Below are 18671 nucleotides of genomic sequence, written 5' to 3'. Positions count from 1 at the left end.
TCTCTTTAGGTGGTTAAAATTGGGGCGTGGAGCCAGAATTTCGCCAGATCCAGGTTTTTGTGACACTCTTGCTGTGGGTCAGTGAGGCTCTCCTTTTTGTAATAATTGAGGCTTGAGTTGTTCTCTGGTTTGATTGTACAGTTTGGGGCTAGGGACCAAAAACCAGCAAGATCCAGTTAGATCCAGCTTTCCCCTTCTCCTCTTATCTCACTGCTTCACTAACTTTCTTTTCCAGAAAAGAGCATCTTCACATCTTTAGATATAAAGGGGAAAAGGGCTTGGGGAGATGGAGAGACAAGTTGTGCCAAGTATCGTGTTTCGGAGGGTGTCACGCACTCTCACTTGAGTGATCCCTTCCTGTGAAAAAACTCTGTCAACTGCTCACTTGGCTTTTAACCTGGGGCGTGCGTGTGGTGTGAGGGAAATTTTTAGCTGCCGAGGAGGGCAGGACATCAGGACACTCATAGAGAGGAGGACGTCAGGACAGATGTGAAGGGACAGTGCGTTGTATTGAGACTCCGCGGTGTTCCAGCCTCTCTGGGCACTCATTCCTGGGGTTTGAATGCGCGTTGGGCTGTAATTAAGAGCTCTTGGAGGCGTACTTAACTTGTGACGTGGTGCTTTTCTTTCCCTCTCGGTGAGAAAGTGGCTCCCTCTTCCCTGAATCAGGACCTCTGCCATTCAGAGCCACAAAGAGCCATTCTGGACATATACTTACACACACGCACACACAAACTTAAGGTGAGCACCAAAAACTTCCTCTGCATTTTGTGTCCTCCGTTCCCAACTGCTGGGGAGTTTTGACAGCATCTTAACTTTGGAGCTCTGGAAAAGGTAAAAACAAATCAATTTTTTTCGGGGGGTGGGGGGGAAGACTTTCTTTCAGATGTGTGGTATCCAGCAGGTAACGTCTCAAGGCATCAGCTATGATAGTGTACTAAAGGGATTTTGAAGAGATCTAGTTTGGCAAAAGTGGGAGAGAGAGCTTGAAACTGACTACCCTCCGTTTATCTGACTTTAAGTGCGCTGTGTTAACAGATGAGATGAGGGATCATATTGCAACCGCAGATTCTGTTTGGAATATGAAAATGGTATAGTTTAGTCCACTGGCTTTCTCCTGTGAGATTATACATTTCACAGAGATTAAGGTTTCCGAGAGGTAACTTCCCCATCTGTTAAAATCCCATAAAGAGTTTACAGGACTTGGGAAGGGGAGGATAGTGTGGGTTGAATGAAAAGCTGAAGAGCTGTGAATGTGTTTGTCCCACCCATTGCTTTAGGTCTGATCGTATTAGGTGGGGAAAGAATCTGATATGATCCATAGGTTTTTTTTTCCCCAACATATTTTGCCTATTGTCAACGGAAACTTGAGATAACATATCTTTTGGGCACAGGCTTTTTTATTATCTCCACTTTAACAAGAACGCTAGGTTGCTGTAGTGTCATGAAAGTTAAATCTCTGAGATTTATCGATGCTATAATAGCTATGTAGCCTCAAAAAGTGTTTATTTGCTTTTCATTGTTAAAAGTAGAAAACTCTCATTCCAAATGCTCCTCATGCCAAAATCAGAAGTGTTAGCTATGGATGGTTGAGATGCAAGTGTTTAGTTGGAAAGAACTTGTATAATGTGTTCAAATTAAGTTGTCATAATGCGTTACATTCCTTTATCCTGGAAAAATACACAATACAGATATTGCAATTAGGAATTTTCAGTGTGGAATGTGTACATGGATATGTTCCAGTATGACGTCACACAGTCAAACAACCTTCGAAGAGTTTCTTGAAAGTTAGCAGTACTTGAAAAAAAAAATCATATGAATTAATGTCTGAAGTTGAATGCAATATTGATTCACTACAAATGAACTTTACTAAAATGTAATGAGTTTTTAATATTTATGCAGTCATGTTTCATTGAGTATAAGTATGAAGTTAGCAATACAATTTTCATTAGTTTTGTTAATGATAAGAGAAACTTAACATATGATATTTGAAAATATAGATGCCGAAGAAGCGTAACTGGTGAGGGTACACCATCTTGGTAAAGCTGTTCTGAGGAGCCAAGCTCCACTGAGTTTAACTGGCTAAGGTTCTTGCTCATATGTACAATCTTTTAATGTAAAAAATATATGTAATATTTCATTTCAGATTCGCTGTCCACTGAACTGACAATCACTATTAAAAGGGAAAAATTGAGTTCAGTGGAGAACAACTGCTTTCTTAAGTGAAATAAATAATAAAGTCAATGCAGTAATCAAGACATTGCTGGTCTGCAATGAAAATGAGCCAAAAGGCCTGTCTTCCTAATAAGAGCCCTGAATATCTGAGGAATTTGAAAGGAGAAAAACCATTTTGTTATGAAGTGAAGCATTTAGCTGCAACAATTTTCTGTTTCAGAGAAATGACTGACAGTATAATTCAAAAGTATTGAAGAGATTTGCACAGTAAAGAATCATTTCATTATATCCCTGATGGGTTGTTTCCTCTCACTTTCTTTTGGCAGGGTTAACATAGCTAGTGCTTGTAAGAAGGGTCTAAGTAGTACACCGAGTTGCGCTTATGCAGGATGGTTTCCGAAAATACAGATTTGAGAGGATCCTAACATGCTTTATATCCTTGTTGTGCACTCAGTGTGTAATAAGGGGTGGGAAGGGTGTTTTCTGGCAGATTGGGAAGACTCCAGAGTCTTAATGTGGACTTAATGTAGAAATGTGACAGGAAAATGGTATTGGGGTCTCTATGCATGGGCTTTGGAGCCAAGAGAGCTGAATTCAAATCCTGACTTGCTTTGTGACCTTGACCAAAATCACTTAACCTCCCTACTCCTCTATAAAATGGGGAAAATAACATTGGTCCATCCTTTATGAAGTGCTTGGAGATCTTCTGGTGAAAAGTGATTACCCAAGTGCAACGTGTTATTATTGGTATCATATATCTTAATCGTATTGAGAGATATAGTAAGTAATGACAAGAACTAAGCACTTTGGTCTGAATTAATATTTGTTTCTTTTTATATGCTTTTCTACTGAAGTGGTACCTAAATTATCATTAGATGTTGAAATACTATGCACTTCATATATTGTATTTTTAAACCAACAATTTATTCTATCAATTAAAATTCCCAGAAAATTAAATGTAAATTTTTGAAAAAATCATTTTCAGATGACAAGCTTCTTCTGTTGCTTGTAAGGAATTATTAGACATTCTGGCTCCACTGTGAGTAACTGTAGAATACAGTCATGCACTTGAAAAGGTAGCTTGTAATTTGTAGGTAACAAAATGTTCTTTGGGGTAAAAATGTCTGAATATATTTAGGATTTCAATCAATGGCATTTAAGGAGGATTAGAGGAAACAGCTGGCTAAATAAATATTAGGTGTAGGGTGGATTCAATGGTATAAATTAATAATGCTGTTCTTTATTTACTCTATGAATGGGAGGTTTTGTGAAGATAAGATGACTTAAACGTGGTCACTGTATGCCACCTAGTGGATGCTGCAAATTGGGCTTTCACTACAGTATCATCTTCTATTTTTTTAACTATCCACACATCTGTAACTAATCTAGTGCATTACTTAACAATAACAAGTCAACTTTACTCAGTTTTAGCATAAGAGGCACCAGCTAACTTTGTGTGTGTGTGTGTGTGACTGAATTGCCAGTTGGTTGCAGTAAAGCTCAGTTTAATTCTAGTTTAGCATAATTTGACACCAATAGAGCTTTAGCTGTTTCCAAGGGATAATTAAATCATGCAGTAACTAATACCCACAGCTCACATATAGTCAGGCATTTACTGTATTTTAAGCATATATTAAAGAAGTGAAGTGTTTAGGGCTTTTGTGCTAATATTACAACAGGAAGGGATAATGATCAGCAGTAAGTTTTTCAAAGGTACCTCCAGCAGTGCTTCCAAAAACTCCTTTACCAAGCAGAATGTGGTGCTAATAAAACTATTGTTTGGCACTAAATATTTCTTTCCTTGCCAGCAATAGGCAAGGGAAATATTTGATCATTTCCCCAGAAAGGGTCCTCAGCCTCTCCCCCTCCCTTTTCCTGATTCTCCCCCCATCTTTTTCCTCTCTGCTCCCCAGCCTCCCTAATGTTCTTTCCTTCCCTTGGATCTCTCCATCTCTTCCCTTCATTAGGGAAGGGGAATATGTCTCTTGGTCCACTGGTTTCCTCATTCAGGTATAGATCCTCAGCTGATGTAAATTGTCATTGCTCCATGGAAGTTAATGGAGTGCTGAGAACTTATACCAGCTGAGAATTTGCCCCTCAGTCTCAACTTTGGGAGTGGGCTTCCAGACCATGTCATCTTCTGACTACCTGCCTATCCATAACTCAAGTGGCAACCACTGAAACCTGGCCTATGGAGCCAACTACAAGTCTCATTTCTGGGAGGTTTCAGAGTAACAGCCGTGTTAGTCTGTATTCGTAAAAAGAAAAGGAGTACTTGTGGCACCTTAGAGACTAACCAGTTTATTTGAGCATGAGCTTTCGTGAGCTACAGCTCACTTCATCGGATGATAGCATCCGATGAAGTGAGCTGTAGCTCACGAAAGCTCATGCTCAAATAAACTGGTTAGTCTCTAAGGTGCCACAAGTACTCCTTTTCTTTTTATTTCTGGGAGGCACAGCAAAGCATCCTCAACTCAAGACTACTCAATCTTGTGGGATCAGGCCCTATACACTTCAGCCACCCCGACTTTTGTCACAATCTGAATAGTAAAGCAAATGGCAATGCTGACACTGTATACAGCAAACTGTCCTTTTCATTCACAGAGCTTCAAAACAGGTTCTTTGTTTCTCTCTAATTAGCACAACAGAGTGGAAACCTTGAACATGATCAGTTGCTCTGAAAACAAACATTTAAAAGAAGCATTAAGAAATCACAGAACAGTAATCTGTCTGAAGCCTCCACTGCATGCTTTGAAAAGTTTTCTCAAGAGCTGTAGTGGGCTGTTAACGTGACGCCTGAGCTAATGGCTGAAGCGGGGGGGGGGGGGGGAATTTGCTCTCCCATGAATCAGGCAATTTAAGTTGGAGAAGATAAAATGGCTCATCAGAAAATGTGCTAACTGATTTGATTCCATGCTTCATAGCTGGAGTAGCCTGGAATTGAGAACAGTTGGAACCACCACTGGGAATCAAACCCAAATCGAAGTAAAGAGAATCCTTGATAGGCCATAAAGTCTGTCCCACAGTAAAGCTTTTTTACTAATGGCACATTGAGCCACCGTCATTCTTCTGCAGCAGTGCACATCAGATATAATGACAGAATCTACATAATTAATCATGTGATAGAATGAAAATAAAATCATTGGAACAGAAAATTGTTATTGGATATGTACCTCCCGCTTGAAAAAAAAATGTCATCTTGACATTTATCTAATAGCAAGAGACCATTATCTTGCAACAGCATTCCATTAACAGTATCTCTTAATTATTTTAAAGGCTTACAGGATACAAGGAACATATGGGCAATGGAGACAGGTTAGATTAGAGATGTGTTTGGCAGAAATCTGAGTAGCAGAAAACAAATGCTTTGATGGAGAAGAGAGAAAAATTATTTAGTGATGGTTCCAATTTAGGGTTGATCATTTTCAGCCCACATTTTTACAAGGTGATGGATGTATTAATGAAGCCTTTCCATTTTTAGTGTTATGTTACCAATATTGTATTTCCTGGTGAGTTATCAAATCAGCTAAACTGTATCAAAAAAAGCCTAATTCATTATACTAAATTATAATGATATCTATGAAAGATTTATAATATATTTTCTTTACTCTCTATGGTGCCTTACACATGGTAATGCCATATATATATGTGGGCATATATATGCATGCATATATATTACCATGTCTGAGGCACCATAAAGGATATGGAATATATATATGGGGCGGGGGAGGATGTGCGCCCTCAAGCATACTCCCTTTTGGAAAGTGTAATTTGTTCATCAGATCCTGATGATTGAAAATCTATTGTTTTAAATTTCAGGCTGTGTCTGGTTTTTGGTTTTCAGCACATTGGCTATTACTTTCAATGTTTTTAAACTGGCATCTCCCTTGTTCCCATGGTTGGTGGCCAGCGCTGCTTGTCACTTGCTTGCAGGGCTAGGGCCTAAAATGGTTATATCTGTAATCAATGAATATATATGCTTAATACGTGAATTGACTTTACTTAGGCTGGCAGTATGAGAAAATATTGAAAGGCTAAATTGCTGAGGCAACTCAAAAATTGAAAATGAATAACTGTTCAGCTATTCAGGTTTCAGAGTAGCAGCCGTGTTAGTCTATATTCTCAAAAAGAAAAGGAGTACTTGTGGCACCTTAGAGACTAACCAATTTATTTGAGCATAAGCTTTCGTGAGCTACAGCTCATTTCATCGGATGCATTCAGTGGAAAATACAGTGGGGAGATTTATATACATAGAGAAGATGAAACAATGGGTGTTACCATACACACTGTAACCAGAGTGATCACTTAAGGTGAGCTATTACTAGCAGGAGAGCGGGGAGGTGGGAACCTTTTGTAGTGATAATCAAGGTGGCCATTTCCAGCAGTTGATAAGAAAGTCTGAGGAACAGTTGGGGTTGGGGGGGATAAACATGGGGAAATAGTTTTACTTTGTGTAATGACCCATCCACTCCCAGTATCTATTCAAGCCTAAGTTAATTGTATCCAGTTTGCAAATTAATTCCAATTCAGCAGTCTCTCACTGGAGTGTTTTTGAATTTTTTTTGTTGAAGTATTGCCACTTTTAGGTCTGTTATTGAGTGACCAGAGAGATTGAAGTGTTCTCCAACTGGTTTTTGAATGTTATAATTCTTGACGTCTGATTTGAGTCCATTTATTCTTTTACGTAGAGACTGTCCAGTTTGACCAATGTACATGGCAGAGGGGCATTGCTGGCACATGATGGCATATATCACATTGGTAGATGTGCAGGTGAACAAGCCTCTGATAGTGTGGCTGATGTGATTAGGCCCTATGATGGTGTCCCCTTAATAGATAAGTGGACTCAGTTGGCAACAGGCTTTGTTGCAAGGATAGGTTCCTGGGTTAGTGGTTCTGTTGTGTGGTGTGTGGTTGCTGGTGAGTATTTGCTTCAGGTTGGGGGGCTGTCTGTAAGCTATTCATATTTAAGAAAATCTGACTCTGACTGAAGTCTTGCACACATGTTCCGTACTTTACTTCCCAGAATATCAATGTCAAGGTTAATTTTACCACTAAAAAAGCTGCATAATTCAATAAATGAAACTCCATATAATATTTAAAAATACATGTAGAATATTAAAGATACATTCCAAAGTTTTTGGTGTCTGTAGTAACATAAATGTGAACATATTATAACATTCAATCCAAAATAAAGTTTTAAAAGTGGCATATCAGAAAGAATAATTCAACTAGGCGGTGTAATTATTAGACTTAAATTCCAATTACTTCTTACTCTAGCTACAGCTACACTATTTATTTGTTTGTAACACTATATCATTACTGTACTGCCACCTTGTGGCAGCAACACAACACTGCAAACAACTTATACCAGTATTTTTACTTTACAGGTATAGCTCACGAAAGCTTATGCTCAAATAAATTTGTTAGTCTCTAAGGTGCCACAAGAACTCCTGTTCTTTTTGCAAATACAGACTAACACGGCTGCTACTCTGAAACAATAGAGAAGTTTCATATTTTAAATGTAATGTCCAAACAGAAAAACTAATGAATATATATAATTGTTCTTCTTACATTAAATGTGCTTCAAATTTCTAGAAATCTGGAACATGTCAGGTTATGCCTACTCATAGGAACTTAAGCTACTGCATATCCTTGATAATATAGTTTTCTTCTTTATTCTTACAAATGGTTGCTCCTAACTGGATTTCATTGTGCACTGACTAGTCAGACAGATTTTTTACTAATCCACTGTTATGCGTTGCTTTTGGATCACTGTATTACTGAAAATAAAACTTTATTTGTGTGGGTGGATGATCATGTGTATGCGTGACATACATGCACACACATATATAAGCTCTCCTGCTGCTCTAATGTATTCTGGAGACCGGATGGGCACTTCAGTACCAAAGAAATGATGGGAGGGAGAGGAAGAATGCAAAGGTGGCCTAAGGCCACCTTTCAGTTCCTTTCTAGATTTTATTTTTAAAGTTTTATTATTACAGTATTTATTAAAACTATTTAGAATGATTTGTTTAAATCTGGTCAGAGTGGGTCAAGTTCTGTTCATACTTATGTTGGTTTAAATCCAGAGTAACTCCACTGACACAGTGGAATTTCTTCGGAGTTGCACCAAAGTGAGAACCTGTATAGGCTCTCTGTCTCTCCAGAAACCACCGGTGCCGCCATATTAAAAAGTGGTGTGAACCAGGGGTGAAAAATGTGCCTTTAGACCTGAAAATGCATAGAGAGGACCATCAACAGGATAATAAAATGTCTGCGCATGAGGCCAAACGTCTCCCTTTACCGCCAGTGGTTGCACCACCAGTTGGTATTTTACCAAATAAAATTAATCCTGAATTTCTTTCATTCCCTGTTCATAATTGAATACCTATTTAAAACACTGACAGTGAGTAGTTCTTCCTAGTCCATTGTATTTGCCTGTGGGAAAAGATGCCATAGCCTCATAACACAGTGAGCTCCATTTTGATTTACTTGTATTGCTTTGCTAGTAGTTTTGTCCACTAAGTGTCACTTTCGTTCTTGATATTTTTAATGTGGAATTTATCCCAGGAATTCCCCCTCCACCCACCCCAGCTCAGCTGTTGCATCTGCTTTTCAATGAATTCCTGCTTTTGACACATTTATTTTCCAGATGAGTTAACTGAAGTACAATGGGATAGAGTTTCAAAAGTAGCCTCTATACCAGGCATGGGCAAACTATGGCCTGTGGGCCACATCCAGCCCACGAGCCGATTTAATCCAGCTCTCGAGCTCCAGTTTGGAAGTGGGGTTGGGGACTGCTCCGCGTGCACGTGCCGTGGCTCCGTGCAGCTCCCGAAAGCAGCTGCATGTCCCCTCTCCGGCTCCTATGTGTAGGGGCAGCAAGAGGGCTCTGAGCACTGCCCCACCCCAAGTGCTGCCCCTGCAGCTCCCATTGGCCAGGAACTGTGGCCAATGGGAGCTGCAGGGCAGTGCCTGCGGATGGGGCAGCGTGCAGAACTGCCTGGCCATGCTTCCGCTTAGGAGCCGGAAGGGGGACATGCAGCTGCTTCCCCTCCCACACCTTGAACTCCTCATTTCTAGCCCCACCCCAGAGCCCACACCCCCAGCCAGAGCTGTTACTCCCTCCTGCACTCCAATCCCAATTTCATGAGCATTCATGGCCCACCATACAATTTCCATTCCCAGATGTGGTCCTTGGGCCATCAAGTTTGCCCATCCCTGCTCTATATTCTAGTTGAGCCTGAACTTTCATGTGCATTAACAGCATACCAATTTAGAAAGATGTAATCAGACGTCTGATTGCTTGGGGGAAATTTTCAAAGTTAGGACTAGGGAGACAATTCTTTTTGAAAATCGATGGGAATTTAACACCTCACTCTCATCTGAAAAATATCCCCCCCCTTCAACCTGCATGCTATAATATGAGTTTTTACGTGTTCAAAATTGCAGGGGTTTAGAAGATGGGTTGAGATTCCTTTGAAAATGTAGCCTAACAATTTCAGAAGACTTCCACGGGGTCATACAGTGAGTGTCTCCTCCAGGAAAGGATTGCTACCTGTTGTCTGTACCTATTTAACTACATGATCTTCTCAGTTACATTTCAGCTCCCATCTGACTCCAAAATAACTAACTCTAATCCAAATAAATGTACCCAAAGAGTTATTCTTTTTATCTCATATTGAAATTCTGAGATGACATGAAAAAGGAATCTTTGTCTATTCTTTTCACTGCATTCAAGCATTCATCATGGGAAATGGGTTGATAGAAAGTTTAGATTGACTATAGTTCAGAAAGGATAAATATCAGCAAAAATGTAGAGGTAATTAGGAGATAATGTCACTTGAATAGAGCATTGTCACAGGATAATGTTCTCCTGCTAACAGAGGAATAGCTATACCATTTATGGAAAATACTGTAAATGTCAAAACAAAGCAGAGACATTTATTTGCAAACCAGAGGACATTGATCCTGTAAAATTGTTCAGTGATCATGATTTTTATTTTTGGTACACCAGATGATTGATGCAGATGCTGTTGTTTTATCCAAGGGTTGTTGGGACGGTATTGCACCACTACTGAATAGCTTCATTTTGTTTGACTTTCAACTTTCTCCTGGTATTGCAGCATGGAAATATGTCTACTTTCTCTGTCTGATTGGGGGTTTGTGCAAATCTATATATAGTTCTGTGGCATAGAGTGTACAAAAATCTATCTCAGAAACACTCTATCCTCTTTGTTGAAAGTGTCATGCAGTGACTCATCTTTTATTATATAGGAAACTTCCAGTGAATCGGTAATTTACATATTTTATACACTCTCTGTCAGTCATTTTTATTTCTGTGATCACTATACAATTTTATAGGGTGTCGTTCATATAAAAGGATAATAAAAACTTCAAGGAAACAGCAGCCTGCTCATGGGGCAAAAACTTTTGATCACAAACAGCAGCTGAAGGGAGGGTGGCCGTGTGGCTGGCAGGAGCCGGTTTAGCACCCAACCTAAGTTTAGCCTCAGAGCTGCTCTAAATTATGCCAGTTAGCAGCAGTCCCCAAAAGGCTGTTATACACATTCCAGAGCTCTGGTTCTATCCCTTCCTGTCCCCCGGCACCAGGATCAGGAGGGTGTGGCATAGACAAAGCTACACTGTCTCTTCATGAATCAGGGATTCCTTCATGTCCAATTAGGGGAAGCTTACAGTCCTTTCATACTGCTCCAGGGCTGTAGCATGAGCAATAATCTGGCCCTACTACTGTGATTAAGGGTTTGCAGGCTCAGGGCCTAGCTGTATACTGTGCAATATGCAAATACGATTTCCAATATGCAAAATAGGCAAATTAAGGGTTTTCTTCAGCCCACAACTACTACTGACGTTGCTCCTTTTTCTTAGGTGTCTCTTTTGCAAGTGGCCATTTATAACTTGCAGATTTCGACAAAATGAAGATACCAACTCTGGTCTTATGCAGATGCATAAACACCTTGTATATGGGAATGAAAATCATGGGGATGATATGGGGGATTAACGCTGGCATCACGGCGGAGAGCATCTGGCTCATATTTTACAAACATGACAGTTTAAATTTAGCGTAAAATATAGTGTCAGATTCCCCAGGAACTGCAATGGGCAGTGTTGCCCACTCTTGCAATTCTCATATCTAGTGTGATTTTAGATCCCCAGCTTCTGGAGTCATATGATTATATGAGAAGCTCAATTTCCATTTAAAATAAAAGTTTCTAGCCTTCATGCCTGCAGAAAAAAGCTTGAACATGTGAACCCTAAAGTTTAAAAAACCAGGAGGCAAATAAATAAAAAACCCTCAACGTTTATCATTTTTAAAATCTCATTATTTTTAGCTGATCTAATGATTTTTCAATGCTTGGGGTTGTCATTTCTAGAAGGGAGACTTTTAAAATTCCTACAGTCAAAATCTATTCTGCATTATTTCAATATGTATCAATTGGGGTCATGGGAATACTACCAAGGGAGTCATTAATTTTGGCTAAAATGGGATGGGTACCTTCCCAGCTCTTGGATATTCCATAGCCAGAGAAAAGGAGGTGGGGGCAATATGAGATAAAAAATCTCTCTGACTAACAGCTCCTTTAATCTGGGGATTATCCTGAGGGAAAAAGAAAGGGCCATGCAACCAGAAGTTCAAACTTTACCAACCACATCAAGCATTATGATTGGGGTTGGCCTACAAAGAAGGACTCCAAAGAAGAGGGAAACTGAAGCTGCAAAACTCTCTTCCCCAAACAACACAACAGAGATGGGGAAAGAAAGCTCCCATTTCCAGGTAAATATTTTTTAAGACATTGCCCAGTCCCATTCTCTAGTTTTACTAGTTCCAGATTATCTCATTTTCATGAGCTCCTTTCCCTAAGGCAGCTCTTCGATTACTCCCTCCCCATGCAGCTTTGAATTGTTTTTGGCTTTGACTTTCAGTCCAGCTCCTCCCACTAAATAGAAAGCTATGGATATGTCATATTTGATTCAGTGCAGAAAGCATCTTTTGTGTGCCTTGTAATCTTTAACTCCACAATGCCAAGGCCCCACCACTTCACATGGGTGTACATTCCTGAACTGTGACTAGAGTAAGCCAAATAGAATTGACCCTGGCACCACTTTCTTCAATATGAAATAAAACAACATAAGAATATGTCCAAAAGCACAGGTGCACACAGTAGATAAGTTAAGAGCAAGGTAGAGATCACTGCACAATTTAGTACAACTTTCCATTTAATTGCTGGAGGAAATTATAGTATAATTACTAATCAAGGAACTTGAGTGATATTCCAAGCTCCATCACCTTGCTGCATATTAACTATCTGCCACTGGGATTGAGAACTTCTCCACGCAGACTGTAGTGCCAGCAAAGTACTTGCAGGGAACCATTATTTCTATGGAGTTAATACCTTGCCATTTAAGAGTGGTAATTGTAGCTGCTACGCCATCAGAGAGAATATAGAATAATATTAATCGGAAAGAGCACACAGGGATCTGTGAACAGACATTATTTATTTTCTTTTAATTATTTCCCTTATCTATTAATTGTTCTGGAGAGGAAGGATAGCCCAGCAGCTAAGGCATTAGTTTGGGACTCTCAAAACCCAACCCTAATTCTCCATTTAGCCATAGACTTCCAGTGTGACCTTGAGCAAACCATGTAGGTCCTCATGGGGAGAGTTAGAGCCCTCAAAAAAGCCAGCACGCTGAACAGGGATCTGCTAACCCATATACAGCCAGAGTAACTGGTGTTATGTGAGTGAAATGCATGGAGTCTGGGTTACTACATTTACCTCCCACATGCCAAAGCAAGAGGTGGGATCTAAGCCCCTCCCCACAAAGGGAATTTGATGCCCAATGCCAGGCCCGAGGGAGGTGTCTTTCTCCACTTGGGGTTCACAACTGTGAACCCTCTCTTGGAGTTGGGCACCTAAGTGAGGTTAATGGGGTTTGTTTATGGAAAATGGGATGAGGAGGTGACGTTGCAGTGGTTATAACCTTATAAGAAGGGGTTGAGGCACTCACCCAGTATGTATGGTATCCAGGTTCAAAGCTCAACACTGTCTGACGTAGAGCAGAGATGAACTTGGCCCTCTGACCCTCCCACGTAAATGCCCTAACCACTGGGCTATAGGGTAGTCTGGGGCAGGTGTCTCTCCATCTGAAGCTGTTCTATTTTGTATAAATAATTAAATATTCACTCACCCAGAGAGTGCATTAGAATGACTTTGTAGCCCGCTGGGAGATGGGAGACCCAGGTCCAATGAATGAGTGAGTGCTCTCACCACTGGGCTCCTCTTCCAGCATCTTTTATACAGAATTAGGCATGCTGTAAACATGCCTACTGGATCAGGCCCCAAAAGGCAAGATAGGTGAGGACAGTTTGTAGATCCTGTTGGGGCGCATGTGTGAGTTCAGTAAAGAGCTGCTGGATGTCAGGACTTCAGTGGCTTCACACATGCCCACACCCCAAAATTTAGACACCTCGGGGACTTTATCAGTGTAAACTTAGGCACTAAGGGATCTTAGGTACCTATAGTGTTAAGCACCAGCTGAGAAGTGATTTTGTGAATGCCAGTGACACCTACATGTTGGAATTATGTACCTAACATGGCAGTTAGGTGCCTAAGTCCCCTTTACAAGTTCTACCCTCTGTGCCTCTGTCCCCCATCTGCCAAATGGGGATATAGCACTTCCCTACCTCGGAGGGTGTTGTCAAAATAAACACATTAAAAATTGTGAGGCACTCAGCTACTGTGGTAGTTAGATTGAATATAGTTAGATTGAATATAGCACCCAGAGAGTTTGCTTTACTGTAAAAATAGGTCATGATACCTGCCCCCAAAACCTTATAACTTAATTTTAGACAAAGTATAACAAATGACCAAGAGGAGAAGTGGAGAAAGGGCAAATAAGCTCACACTTATTTAATGTAGTTGTGCACACATCTTAGCGGCCCAAGATAATGCGGTTTAAAAAAAAAACCCATATGTCATAATTACAATAATGAATTGTTGTCCCATATGGTCAATTCTATTCATCTTTTAAATACAGACTACCTGATTTGTCCTCCTGGTTTGGGACCATTTTATGCCCACTTCATACTCACTTTGCACAGGTGTAAAGGACTACACGAGGAGGAAGACAGTGAAGAGTTAGGTCCAAAATGTTTGACGCATTCAGGTTATTGTTCCATACAAAAAGACAATCCTAGCTCATATTTGGCTGAAAATGGTCACATGATGAGTCAGTAACTTTCCACTGTTTGCTTCTTCAAAGGTTAATACAGTGGCCTGAAAAATGTTACACAATTACCGTAGATTGCATATGCAAATGTCTTTCGGCTGGTGGCTTGGAGGCCAATAATAGGTCTTTCTGACCTTCTAACTTCATTTCCCCTTTAGTAGTTTAAAAATAGTTAATGTACAAATTCGTGGCTAAAGGGGGGAGATTTCTATATATTTTTGAAAATATTCAGAATGGATGAAATAAATGATTTCATTTTGATGAACGCCAACTTTCCCTCTCAGGTCTGTAAATTTTGCTCCCCATCTCAGCGCAATGGGTTACCGTCATTGTTACTGGCACAGTGACAATAATTTTTACATCCTTGTACCAAAGGAAGGATTCAACCCCCTGGTGAGGTGATCTCCTCCCTGGGATGCCATCAGAGGAAGGCTGATTTAAGCGAGAAGATATGCTGACTCTCCCTGATGCCCTGGCTATATCCCCACCCCAGTCAGTGTTGCCCATTTTTGTGGCAGCACTGGTTGGCTCCAAGCCCTCAGTGGAGCAGGAGTTGTGGGTGGGATTGTGCCATCAGCCCTCTCTCAGGCAGACTTTCCTTCTTTGGCATAAAGTGTAGCTGGTCTGAGTAATTAATGTAGGCCCAAACCTGGCAATCAGCACAAGGTCAGAACACCAAGATTTGCTCTGGTGATTTGCCCAGGAACCCGAGGAAGGGAATTCTCCCTAATGGGTCCATGCAGTATTCCCTTAAGGCACAGCAGCCCCCATACTACCTGCATCCCCACTGCCCTGGGTTGCAGTGGCTTATGGATCACCAGGATGCAGATGTGTGCATAAATTACACACATGTATATACAGATATATTCATATGAATGTGTACTTGACAGTGAAGGGGTGGACAAACTGGCCTGCGGGCTGCTTCCGGCCCATCAGATGTTTTTATCTGGCCCTCGAGCTCCCGTCGGGAAGCGGGGTCAGGGGCTTGCCCCGCTCTGCCAGCCTGGTGCTCCCCAGCCCCTGACTCACAATTCCATTGTTGAGCACCACCTTCCGGCACGCAGAGCCACACTGCACAGGTGCGACTACACTGCTGTGTTTCCAGGATCGGAACCCCACCCCTACGCGGCAGCCCCTCACCTCCCACGCAGCAGTGCGCCCAATCCTCTCCTGGTCTCCTATGGCCCCCGCCCTCGAGAGCCTGGAAACCGCCATGGGGCCGCACCTGTCCCAGCTGGGGTGCCTCCATCCATGGCTGTGCATGGTATGGCTGCCTTGGTGTCACTGCTGGCAGGGCCCCTAGGAGTCTTCGGTACCACCCCTGTAGAGCCCACCCCGCCACGCCAGAATCCATGAGTCCCTCCTGCCCCCACCTCAGTAACATCCCTTATGGAGCCCCCCATGCTACACCCGATAGAGTCCCCCTCCCCCACCAGACATTCATGGCCCACCATACACTTTCCATACATAGATGCAGCCCTCAGGCAAAAAGTTTGCCCATAGCGCCATATCTATGTGATAGAGCAGTATATAGTACAGTACGGTGCAGGATAATGTCACTGGATGCATCAAAAACGTGTATGCAAAGTTCTGTGTCCTATACAACTCATTAGACCTAAAATATATGGCCTGAACTCTGGAATTATGTGGCATTATCCCTTCAACTCCTCCAGTCATGATTACCTACCCAGTTCAGTTCAGCCCAATCAATACAATGTCTCTTTTTTTATTTATTTCATTTGATATTCAATTTAATCTCTTTTATTCTGTGTCCATATGTTCTGGAATTTTGTGTGCTGGAATGTTTGTCTTGCAATACATGACTGAACTATAGAAGTTGCCAGGGGAGAAACTGGTGTTTTTGACATAGGGTAGGGGACAACTAAGGCTTTTGGCACCCGGGAAGGTATGAGAGGTATTCTGGGGTTTTGGTAATCAGGAGGCAATTGAGATTTTTTTGTACTGGGGTCAGAATGGATCTCCATTTTCTCCCCTTTTGCTCAGGCACAGAGCTGACCTTCAGTTTGGGGTGTTGGGAATTGAATTCCACATCTCTCACCCCAAAACCATTGATATTAACTAGCTGTCCCTTACAACACTGCCCCGGTGTCTGCCATTATGTCTACAAGCAATGGCTAAGCATGCTAGCTTAGGGTTTCTGCTAAAATGATCACCAATGAAATAGTTAACAATATTGATATTTAAATTGTAACCAGTAATCTTTGACATTACTACCCCTTTGAACTGAATAGGAGTAGTATACACTGAAGTGGTTCCATACAGCTAACCTTATGAAGGTTACCTTCATAGCCATGATAATAATAATACTTATTCCCATGTGGCACTTTTCATACGTAAATCTCAAATCACCTTATACTAAAAAGATGAGTAAGTATCATTATCCCTATTTTGCAGAAGTGGGGAGGCCATAGAACTTCCAAGAATAATTCCAAAAGCACATCTGTTAGAAAAACATCCAATCTTGATTTAAAAATTGCCAGTGATGGAGCATCCACCATGATCCTTCGTAAACTGTTTCGATGCTTAATTACTATCAGTGTAGAAGTGTACACTTTATTTCCAGGCTTTTCTGTGACCATACAGTCACATTATACATGGGACTCTGAATGTATTCATGTATATCCAGTGGTCACCAACTCCCTTCTAAGGACTGTGGAGGGGTTGTAGCCTCTGTTCCTGTCCAAAGTTGTCATATAGAGCCATCACAATGTCATAAACCACAGACCAGCAAGCAGTACAATGGCGCAAACTATTTTCTGTCATGATCTTGTCTCAGCTAACTTGGGCTGTTGCAAACTTTTATTGACCTTATAGCTTATAACTGCAATAACTTGTGAATGAGACGTATGGACTGAATAATCCTTGCTCCAGTGAAAAGGGAGTACAGTGCTATTTAATCCCTGTCATGAAATGTTTGGTCCTTGCTATTAAGAAACAATATTCATTTTGTCAGTCGTCAGAATGTCCAGCCAAGAACAGAAGCAATATCCCTCCATTTCTCTGGTTGCCAGTTAACTGGAGCCTTTAAAAGATATTGTACTTCCCCACACACTCCTCTTCCCCTGTGTTCCATCCCTTTAAATTATTCTGAAAGAAATAACTCAAGTCTCTTGATAAAGGTTAGACGAATTTTTTAAAGTTTATATCTGTTTTAGGGTGTTGATTTTTTTCTCCTCTAATTGCTTCCCTGGTAAACATATGCATACCAAATCCTTTAATCAGCAGCAAACAAACAGGGTGGTAGCAAGCTGAAATATCACATTACAGACAATATAGTTTCTGAAGGAAGGATAAGAGGTTGCTTGAGCTATACTTACAATTATCTATTAACAGAATGAAGAAGCTTGAGCGTAACAAACATCCAAAAGGAGTAAATAGAGTAACAGTTTAGTCTAGAATAGAACCATTAACATCATATCTAGATGTTCAATTAAAAGATACTGGCTTGGACTTTTGGTTGTTCTTTTGGGATCTGCTTCTGTTTACTCTATGGCCCAATAAGTATCTACAGACAGCTGAATTGAAGGTGTAAGTCCTTCCATTACAGATCTACACCTTAAGTTCTTTGTTTTCCAGGCTAAAGGAATCACAGATTATTCATACGGAACAGTGTTATGGTACAGATATATCCAACAAGTATATCATATAACCGGGAAATCACAAAATGTACCTTCCATTTTTATTGCTCCTGCACTCAGAGTAAATAATGAAAATTAGTGCTGCAACTGAGATACTATGAATAGGCCCTGAAAATATGGGTATACAAGGGAAATACTGCCAATCTATGACTGTGCCAGTATAATTTTTCCAACAAAGTCTAATTTAGGACATTCAAATAGATTTGTTTGCAGTAGTGGACTTGGGCATAAGTCTTTTGCTTATGGCAAATTTAAAAGGTGTCATTTAAGGATAATTCCATGGGAAAAATCCCTCATAAAATGTGACTGCAAGTCCTTTTATAGTAAAAATTAACATAAATTCCCTCTTCTCAAACAATCTCTGCCGTTACAGCCATCTCTCCCCCTCCCCAGTATATATTAAGTGTAAGGTGTGATGCATAGTTTCAATTCCTTCTTTGCTCCTTGGGAAGCAATTGGTCACAACCCCCTATTGCCATCCCTCTCTTTCCCTGCACTGGTTCAGTTCTGGTGGCTAGTGATTTGTAGGTGTGGGAGCAAGGATTCTATCACTTCCAACCCCTATTTGCCCATTTACGTAAAGAG

The 18671-nt window shown here is 40.9% G+C and overlaps 1 protein-coding gene across 2 annotated transcripts in view; it reads left to right on the top strand.

The window, feature by feature from the left end:
* The first annotated feature begins 295 nt into the window (after window positions 1–295).
* The window catches only part of HAPLN1 (hyaluronan and proteoglycan link protein 1), an 88983-nt gene continuing 70607 nt past the window's right edge, over window positions 296–18671 (top strand). For both annotated transcript variants that reach the window (XM_043547432.1, XM_043547433.1), the window contains exon 1: window positions 296–834. The gene's annotated coding sequence lies outside the window, so the exon portion shown is untranslated. The remainder of the gene's footprint in view (window positions 835–18671) is intronic.

This window comes from Chelonia mydas, chromosome 5 (genome assembly GCF_015237465.2).
Source record: "Chelonia mydas isolate rCheMyd1 chromosome 5, rCheMyd1.pri.v2, whole genome shotgun sequence".
NCBI lineage: Eukaryota > Metazoa > Chordata > Testudines > Cheloniidae > Chelonia > Chelonia mydas.
This window is presented reverse-complemented; position numbering and strand designations above follow the sequence as displayed.